Here is a 10724-nt window from a genome sequence, read left to right on the forward strand (position 1 = left end):
ATGATTAATTTTCAACTATATTAAGTGAGACATTAATATTGAATAAAACTATCCAGTTATGATGCTTAACTTTAATTTCAGGAGTTTGCTTATCACAGGAGCACTGCCACCCTTTGTTGGTCTGTGTAGTAGACTGGTGGGAAAATAAACAAAATCTTGAAGTTTAAGCTTATGTATATTGATTCATTCATCAACCAAACTGAAATTAATATTTCTCATGTCAAATATTGAAATGCGATTAAAATGCGATTAATTTCGATTAATTAATTACAAAGCTTGTAATTAATTCGATTAATTTTTTTAATCGAGTCCCACCCCTTATATATACACATATATGTGTATGTATATGTATGTATGTATATGTATATATACATGTATTATGTGTGTGTATGTGTATATGTATGTATATGCGTGTATATGCATATGCGCGCACGCATGTATAATATTTTGTTTGTTTCCATTACAATTGTGTACTACCTCAGTGTTGGTGGAGTTAACAATGCAGGCAGAAGTCACTTGATGTAATTTGTATGTGACTCAAATGCGGCTGTTAGCTTGGAGACCTCCTGCTGCATTTTCTCGTCTCTCGTCTGCCATCAAGTACAGAAACATCTGCACCTCGTCGTTGCACCACGGTGTTGGTTTGTGTATCTCCATTTTCTTGCTGACGGGTTTTAAATACGGCGCGTTTAATTCGGGTGAAGGAATCGCTCTCGTTACTCAGTGATGACACTCCCTGGCCAATCAGTGGCATGCTGTTCTTCAACCCCTTATGAAAATTTACCATGGTTTTACTATGGTTAAATAACTATGGTTTCCTGTTTTTCATAGTTGTCATGGTTTTTTGGGTACCATGGGAACCATGGTTTATTACTATGATTTTATCATGGTTTGACTACAGTTAAACCCTAGTATAACCTTGGTCATAAACCATGGTTCTTATTATGGTTTTTATAAACTATGGTTTTCTTAATTAAATCTATAGCTCCATTAATCTGTTTCACAAAACTGTAGTGCAATAATGCATACATCCAACAATGAATAGGCTAATTCTAATGCAATAGCAAATGTAATTAAAAATCCTACTTCATACTTCCATCTAGCTATCAAAAAAGCCACAGAAGAATAATCAAAAACAGGAGAATCTTTAAAATGTAATATAATTTATATTTTTATTTATAAATGTAATTCAGTCTTCATTTGCTGGGATGGCAGGTCCAGCTCCACCTCTGTATGTGTAAGAAAGAGGAACAGGAAGAGTGACAGATATTCAAGATTAATTGCAAAAAAACCCCCAACAACAATGATATTGCATGCAAAGTGAATGTGTGCGTGTGTGTGTTCACTGTTGAAAGAAATGTTAAATGCACTTAAACTTACCGGATACTTTTGAAATTCTTGCTTTCGTTATTAAGCTTGTTTCTGGTGGCTCCTCTCAGCAGAAATTTCTGCACAGTTTAATCTGCAAAGTAATGTGACAAATAAATCCCAAGTGTTTACAAACTGTAAAAGACTTGGCAACATTCTAAACACATACAGTACCAGTCAAAAGTTTTAGCATTGAAAAGAAGTTATTTTATGTTATAACAAACAAACAAACAAACAAATATTCCAGCCAATCACTGACAAGACAGTTGGAAGTCAGAAACTTACTCCCATCCTTTGGCTGGAACCTGGTTTGTGATATTTTGGGGCACAGCCTGTGCCCATTGTGTTTGTTTGATGTTTACAGCCCCTGTGTTGTCTCCCAAGACCAGATTTGTATGTATTTCAGTGTATTCTGGAGATGGTTTTACTATGGTTAAATAACCATGGTTTACCAAACCATGATAAAACTATAGTAATAAACCATGGTTCCCATAGTACCCAAAAAACTATGACAGCTATGAAAAACAGGAAACCATGGTAATCCATGGTTATTTAACCATAGTAAAACCATGGTTAATTTTAGCCTTATCCCAGGGGCTTGTTTGCTTTGTGCACAAAGGAAAACAAGCCCCTGGGATAAGACTAATTCCTAGTACTAACACATTCACAAATCGATCTCTAAATCAGCTCTTACAAAGCATCTAATGTTAACCGGAACATAGATTATACTTACAGCCATTGCCTTTGAAGGTGTCAGTAAAGATTTAGGACACAGGAGGTGAAGTTTAAACACGGATTGGCAGGTTTTTTCTGTAAAATATTTTCCCCTACTAACTTCCACTTCTGCTACCCACAATGCATTGCGACTTCACCTTCAGAATAAAATACAGATAAACCAACACTGACTGTATGGAAGACATGAATTATTATGGCAATTTTAACTTTTTGCTTTGGGCAGAACATTTACTATGTTGAACGAAAGCATGGTAGGAACATGGATACGGTAGTGCATCTTTTTTTAAACCATAATAGTCTCATAGTTACTATGATGTGCTATATGTAAATCATAGTAATACCACAGCTACCATGAAGTGCTACGAATAAACCATAGTACTACTATGGTAGGACCATAGTACTTGTAATCACCATGAGGTACCATGGTAAAACCATGGTTACTGAATAAAAACCATAGGAAACCATAGTGAATTTTTGTAAGGGACATCACATTTTTGGATCGCTTGGAACCCTGGCTGAGTGGGTACTAAAAAAGTATCTGGTACCAGGACCTAATGGAAAACCTTACAAACCGTGCTGAGTCAAGTTGAGTTGTGCTGAGTAGGTACTAGTGGAAACACAGCGTAAGTGGGCTACTGGAACAAGACATTCAAAAAAATGAAAATGCCTCACATATGAAGAGCTGGACAGCACCAGGCCCTGACTGGCTAAAGAAGTTGACTGCACTCGATGAGTGCCTGGCAGGTCTTAATGACTAAGACACCCCTGGAATGGCTGACCGAAAGCCGGACAGTCATGATCCCCAGAAGGGACCGGTCCCATCCACCTACTGGCTAGTAACCTGCCTCAGCACAACATGGAAACTCCAGTCAGGCATCATAGCAGCTGAGATGAATAGGGACATGGCTCAATACATGTGTGGGTCTCAGAAAGTAATTGGCAAAGATAACAGAGCAGCAAAACACCAGTTACTGGTAGATAGAATAGTCACTCGAGATTGTAAGACCAGACCGACCAAATGCTGGACTGATTACAAGAAAGCCTGTGACTCAATGTCGCACATATGGATCCTGGAATGCCTAGAACTGTACAAGATCAACAGGACCCTAAGATCCTTTGTCAGGAATTCACTGAGGATGTCGAGATCGACACTAGAGGCCAATTTTGAGCCAATTGCACAAGTCACCCGCTCTATGATTCAGTTTGACACCCCTGATCTACTGCAAAGACAATGGAATGTCATTCAGACTGGAGAAGTGTAGTTGGATAGTAACAAAGAGAGGGAAGGTAGTCACAAGTCACAAGGGAATTGCACTACAAGAAGGCAACATTGCAGACATTGAGGACAGCTACAAGTATCTTGGAAACCCACAGGCAAATGGGAACCATGAAGAGGCCACTAAAAAGCTGCAACTGCCAAGTACCTGCAGAGAGTAAGGCAAGTCCTGAAGAGTCAGCTGTATTGCAAGAACAAGATCCGGGCAATCAACATCGACACCCTGCCAGTTATCAGATACCCTGCTGGGATAATAAGCTTGCCAAAGGAGAAGATGCATGGAGGGTTTCACCCCAAATCCAGCACCCTGAGACTGCACGCTAAGCAGAAGAAAGGAGGTCGAGGACTAGTTGGTGTCAGAATCACTATCCTGGATGAAACAACAAAGATCCATGAATACATCAGGAAGATGGCCGCAAAGGATCGTATGCTTATTGAATACCTCAGGCAGCAGAAACCCAAGAAGGAGGAACTGTCATGGAAGGACAGGCCCCTGCGTGTAGCACTGGCAGATAGAAGAAGTGGCTGATATTAAAAAAATTCCTACCAATGGCTGGACAAAACTGGACAAAAGACAGCATGGATGCACTAATCATGGCAGCACAGGAACAAGCTCTAAACACAAGATGAAGTTGAAGAATTTGGTAGTCTTTTATTCTGTCCATGTTGTACAATGTATCAGTACCACTAGCAGCAAAACAGCCCAAGAGTATGATGCTACCACCACCATGCTTAACAGCTGGTACAATGTTCTTGGGTTTGAAAGCCTTACCTTTGCTTCTTCAAAGATACCTCTTTATGGTGGCCAAATAGATTTTTTCTGCTGGCAAAGAGAAATTACCAGTTGTAGTTAATCATGGTCACTAACAAAAAGATTTATGTGAGTGTATGTATATATTTGAGTCTGCATATCTACTTTTGACCCTGCATGAATTAGAGAAAATCCAAAATAAATTCAAATTTGCAGTGAATTCTTGGTTTTTTAAGGTCTTTAAAGATGTATGCTGTAAATTTATTCCACTTGTGGAAAAAGAACAGTTCAAATAAATAATTAAAAGCCCAAAATTGCCATGACATGCATACTCACAATGAGTGTGTAAACTTCTGACCAGAACTATATATCATCACCTGTTGCTTTGGTATGTTCTTGACTGCATTTGACATAATCTTTGACATTTTCATGTTGAGAGAGAGATTTTCCAGAGCAAAAGCAGAAAATCACCATTTAAAAAAAAAAAAAAAACCACACCTGTGTACAGGTGGATTTAGCCATAGAATACAGACTGTTACGTAAATGCTTTGCCCTTCTCAGTCCACAAGTACTTCACAATGTTTCTCTGTGTAAATTGGATATGAAAATAGACAGCAGTTGGCTGTGCCAAAATCAGTTTATGCAGCTTTCAATTATGATGCAAAACAAAAAAACAAATAGTAATTACAAATGATTTTTTTTTTTTTTATCTTATTGAGCTGTCAAAAGGAGCTCAATCAAATGAAGGGATTATTCATTTCATTGAGGTGCGGTTGACAGCATTTTAAATAGCTTAAAACTGGTTTGAGGCCTTTTTTTTCATGTTGGGCCCATCATAGAACTCAACTTCGAAAGCAATTCAAGGCATTTTTTACTTCAAATTTCACCTTTACTCTAGTAATGATGCATTTAAGTAAGTTTTTATGAAGAATGAAAACAAAATACTATAAATTAATAGTTGTTGCATTTTATTGCATTTAGTTTTTAAAATACCTGTTCTTTAGTCAGCCTGTTATATTGCATCAGAAAGGTATTTCATACAGTTTATGTACACCTGTGTAATTTTTTATGCATTTATTTGTGACACATAAAACAACAACCAATCAACAACCCATTTCACCAGATTCTTTTTTTCCTGTACTGTCTATTACCATATAATCAACACAAGAAAGAAGAACATAAGCACTAATTAAAAAGTATACAACTATATATTTACAGATTAATAAAAGCATCATGATTAGAATTATTATCAGTTTGCAAATACCAAGGTAACTAAAACTCATGGATTAAATATGGCACGATATTCTAATTGGAACTTGGAACCTAGATTTGGGACATATGAAAAGAGAGAATTTGTGCATGAATCTAGTTTGGTTTGATTCTGGATCTAGATTCAAACCAAAATTTAAAATTCTCTCTGGCTGTGGCCTAATTATACATCCAGTATATTGACTATCTGCATCTTATGTAGATGTACATATAGCTCTTCTTGTTATATCTGGGTTAATGGGTCGTCTAATAATTGTAAGATCAGTAGTTCTGTCCACAGCTCCTATAGTCTGCATGTCAAAGTATCCTTGCACAAGATACTGAACCCTAAGTTGTCTCTGATGCATCCATCAATGTGTGTTAGGTATACAGAAAGGTGCTGTATGAATGTGTGTGTGAATGAGCTTTTTAGTAAGAAAACAATTTGAGTGCTGTATAAGTACCAGTCCATTTGACATTTGTTACCCTGTCCCCAGAGGGGGGAACGGGGTATTGTTTTTGGTTTGTTTGTCTCTCTATCAGTATGTTAATAATATTACAGCAAAACTACCTGTCCAGTTCATACCAAATTTGCATGAAAGATGACCAGTGACCAAATTCACCTGATTAAATTATTTAAATTCACACCATATATCCTGGATGAATTCAAATCTTGGCAACCTTGGCCTGAAGGTAAAGATCAAGTTTCAGAAAATCTTGATAACTCTCGATGACTTGAGAGCGATGTCACGTAGGATGTTCAAATTCACACCATAGATGCAGCTACTAAAAAACTGACAAATTCTAATCTCTGTGATCTTGACCTCGAGGTGTAACTAATAAAGTAAAACTTAATTAATATAAAAAGGTAGTTTGAAAAGTCAAATGTCACCATCAGTGGATAATTGTTAAATAAAACATTACTGTTATTTTTCTCTAAAATAAGGGCTAATCAAGAACTTAGATCATGATCGGAATGGTGTAATAAACAAAATGGTGTTGCATAACTGGGTCCGTTGCTGACTGAAAACTCCTCTGGTCATTAATGGTGTAGTCAGCAATATAAGTGAGAAAAAAACAAAAACAAAGTTTCAAAAATATTTTCACTAATTTTTGTTTGTATTTTTTTGTTGTTTGCTTGGCTGTTTTCGAGGAAAAATCAACCTAGTCTTGGCATTGGTGTCTGTTGCACAAAAACTTAAACGTTGGTCATATCTCGAATGATCACCTAGGATTTTCAGATTCACCCCATAGATACATCTGTTAAAACTCTCGGAACAAGTGAAGATTTTCTAAGAATCTTGTGAATGCAATAACTCCAGAATGATCTCACCCAGTATGTTCAAATTCACACCATAGGTGCCTACTGTTCAAGATAAACTTATCAAACTGAACATACTTGTTCACTGACTTTACTTTAACAGTACTTTTGGTGTATAATTCTTTCATTTCAGTTTAAAACTCAACAACAAAGGTAACACTACAATAATTTTAAATAAAAGGATGTAATTTTAAGGGCTGTTTAGTCTTCTTTTTTGCTTTTAATATAGCTAAGTGAACTAAATCCTAGATAATGAGTCAAACATTTGTATTCACATTTAGAAGCTTCCTCAACACATCAACACATGGTATTTATTCACACTGTTGTATGACACAAGCAAGCTGGCTGCTGTGCTGTACAGTTTTCAGTAGCACATTTCCTTCTCCTTTTCTGTTAGCGGTAAGATTATTTTAAAGGCTCCTACATGTAGCGTATGATTATATTTTTTTTTCAACTCTTCAAAAGATGTTGGAAAGAAAGCAAAATGACAATTATAATCACATTAGAACAACATTTTTTCTGTTTTAAGTCTTGACATCGTCCTACTCTTATTAAAAAAAAAAAATCAGAATTTGCTGTAGAGATCATGATTAGTACACACACATCACACTCTCCCGATGATTTCCGGCTGCAGTAACAAAATGGTTTCCTGTTTTTGCTGTTGCCAAGAAACCAGTGAAACTAATAAAAGGTACCCTGCATCTGCTGGATGTGTTTGAAGATCAAATTCACTTAACGTTACAAAAGGCCGTTATTCATTTGTGCAGAAGCATTTTCCATGTTTCCAGTTAGATCTGACTGATTTGCAGAAAGGTCTTGAGATAGGTTTGAAATCTCATTATTTGTGGACACAGTGTTGTTAGTTTGCAAAGAGGTTTCAGCGGTCTCTGTTGTGTCGCCTGTGTTTTTCATTTGTGGAACAACTGCAGTAGTCTGATTGCTTTCTGGTCCAGCATTTCCATCAACTGCTCGACCAAATGTGGCCCCCTGATTTTTATCTCCAAATGTAGTAGCTGGTGTCATGTCTTTTAACTCCTCATCTGTTTCTGGAAGCAAGGACAATCTTTTGGACAGTCTTAGAGGCAGAAAGCTGGCTAGAGAAATTCGGTTAGATGACCTCAGTGTTACCTGGCCATTGTCAGCTCCACCCTCTAGAAATGGTGAAGGACCTGCCCAGTCTGTAGTTGTTACCTGCTGCTTCTGAAGCTTCCGTTTCTTAATGAAGATGACCAGAAATCCCACCATCATCAGTAACAGGGACCCACCTATTACCCCTGAAACTATTTTACCATGGGTAGTTCCATTTTTGGAATTTTCTTTTTTTCTGGAGCAGTTTGTCTTTTCCTTTCCTTGGTAATAGGAATGGATGTTGAAATTTTGTATACGTCTGTGGGCTGTTTTATATCATCACCTGCAGCTGGACTCGTACTTTCAGGCTTATCTTCTTTGGGCGTGGTAGATGTGTTTGTAGTAGAGATGAGGTTTGTAGACTCTGGTGAAATTGTAGATGGATGGGGGCTTTGTCTCATAACTTGGGTGCTTAATGTCTTCTCTCTACTCTGGGTGGAGCTGCTTAGCACAAGAGGTGTACTTGTAGGTTTTGTTAGGTTGCTGGCTTGACTGGTTAAAACTGTCATTGTAGGTTTAATGACTGTAGGTTGTACTTCTGTTAAGGATCCCATGGATGTTCTCGTTAAGTCAGGCAATGGGGAACTGGTAGGAGCTGATGTTGTCTGAGCAGTCGGTAATATCGTATTAGGATGCACTGTTTGACTTCTTTGCTGTGTTGTTTTAGTGGAAGTTATTTCCTCCAAGGATGAACGCTTGTTGTGAGTGAAGGACTCTTCGGTTATCACAGTTGTTGGCACATTATTGGAGACTTTATTTTGATCAGATGTCACGGCGTTGTTTGCAGTCACTGGCAGCAGCCATATGAAAGTGAGGGTTATGAAATCTATGGACATTGTTGTCCTCTGGGTGGTTACTGTGTCTTTGAAGCTAGAACAGAGGAAATTATTTTGTCAGAGCATATAGACTGAAGCAATGCCATCTGATGAGGAAGTGATGAATTTGAGCAAAAACGGGGTAGTGTTGTGAAACACATACAGTTTTAGAAATGATCATTTCCTCAAAATGCTACTGAATAGGCATGTTTTTAAAGAGTACACAAAATGTCAGTTTAAAACACTACTTTTAAAATGTTTGTTCAATTTACATTATTGTCTCCTCTGGTCTTTAATAACATTTAACACTAAGGTTTTAAGTTCAACCAATACCGTATTAGTTTGAGTACCATAATATTATTATTAATCAACTTCACCATTATTAATCAGACACAAATGACTTCAGTTTGATTTGGTTAATTTCAGTTTACATACCAGTGACTGTACACAGTTGAATGCTGCAAGCTGGTCCTTGTGTCCTTCTAGCGTATGTTAAAAGTTGAACAATGGTAGATGAAGAATGTTGTTGCTTTTCTGACAGTGTCCCTTTGAATGGAAGTTGAACTCTGGGGGTTGGACAGCTTGTCGCTGCTGAAAGTTTTAGACTGATTCTTGCCTCACTTACAGGAAGTGTGACGTGTGAAACTGATGACAACAATTCGCGTTTTCAGTCTGCTATGCTAAATATACTTTACACACCAAAGCCTTGCTACAGTAAAAATGCTGAAATAATGCTGAATTAATCTGTAAAATTCTAAAGAGTGTCTGTTAATTTGACAATCCTGAAAAAATGTTAATTATAAATATTAATAAGGGTTTTTTGGTTTTAAGAAGGAGAAAATCACAGAGGAGAACAAAATGTTACATTGACATGCTTTAACTAAGGAAAGTAAGGAAAGTGGTGCACTCATAAGCCACAGCATGTGACTGCTAGGTGTGGTGAGGCTGATAGATGCTTATTTAACTAGAAAAAGCATTTCCTGAAGAAAATGCACTGTGAATGCTGCATGCTGAAAGATTGCAGCTGAAATGCCAAGAAAGGGTTCAAACAGCTGAAACTTTATTTGCTGAATGAGCTTCAATGAACTGCTGAATTACTGAACTGCTGAATACCTGAACTGCTGAATTGCTGAACTGCTGAACAGGTGTTAAAACTGCTGAACAGGTGTTAAAACTGCTGAACAGCTGTTAAAAGGCTGAAGGGCTGTTAAAATTGCTGAACAGCTGTTAAACTGCTGAACAGCTGTTAATAATGCTGAACAGCTGTTAAACTGCTGAACAGCTGTTAAACATGCTGAACAGCTGTTAAACTGCTGAACAGCTGTTAATAATGCTGAACAGCTGTTAAACAGCTTAATAGCTGTTAAACGTAATGGCATAAAGTAATAGCATAAATCTGCAGAAGAAGCTGAGCATTTTGATACCAGAACGGTTTCTGTAGCATAAACGGTGCTGAAGTTATGAAAGAACAAAAAACAGCTCAACTTTGAACAACTTGCATGCAGAAGATAAATCCACCAATCAGTTTAAAGTATTATGAGCCAATCAGAATGCTGCTACACATTTAGTTCTGCCAACTCAAAACAGCTGTGTAACTGTTTAACTGCACTTTGTGGCAAAGCCCGGTTGAATTTGTATTGGCGCACCTCCTGAACAACTGCTTATAAATCAAAAACCGTAGCGTCTATCAAAATAATTTTTGAACTGTGAGTGTCACAAGGCCCTGCTCTAAACAGCGGTGTAATTTTTATTTTCCTGGCTTTCAAAATGTGGTCATGGGAGCAGTTTTAAAAAAGGGCTCTTTTCTGGTTTTGAGAAAATCACCTCCCGAAAATTACTATAGAGGCAGATGGAGGAGTTGGAGGGTGCTCCCTCTGCTTGAAGCCTCACGGTTTAAAAAGTTTACATTTCTCAGGGCTAAGAGACACATTGTTTGAAAGCAGAGAAGCAGCTCTACGTTTTGATCATAAAATGATGGCTGTAGAGTGAAGAGTGTGGACACAGCGGCAGTTTAGAGAGAAATTTTTCAGCTGAAGAATTTGAAGTCTCTCACTCTAACCTTTGGAATGCGCACTCTAGACG

The 10724-nt window shown here is 37.5% G+C and overlaps 1 protein-coding gene across 1 annotated transcript in view; it reads left to right on the forward strand.

Annotated features, from left to right (window-relative positions):
• The window catches only part of nf1a (neurofibromin 1a), a 136181-nt gene that overhangs the window by 96795 nt on the left and 28662 nt on the right, over positions 1 to 10724 (forward strand). The window lies entirely within an intron of this gene.

Source organism: Archocentrus centrarchus, chromosome 13 (assembly GCF_007364275.1).
Source record: "Archocentrus centrarchus isolate MPI-CPG fArcCen1 chromosome 13, fArcCen1, whole genome shotgun sequence".
In the NCBI taxonomy this organism is placed as follows: domain Eukaryota; kingdom Metazoa; phylum Chordata; class Actinopteri; order Cichliformes; family Cichlidae; genus Archocentrus; species Archocentrus centrarchus.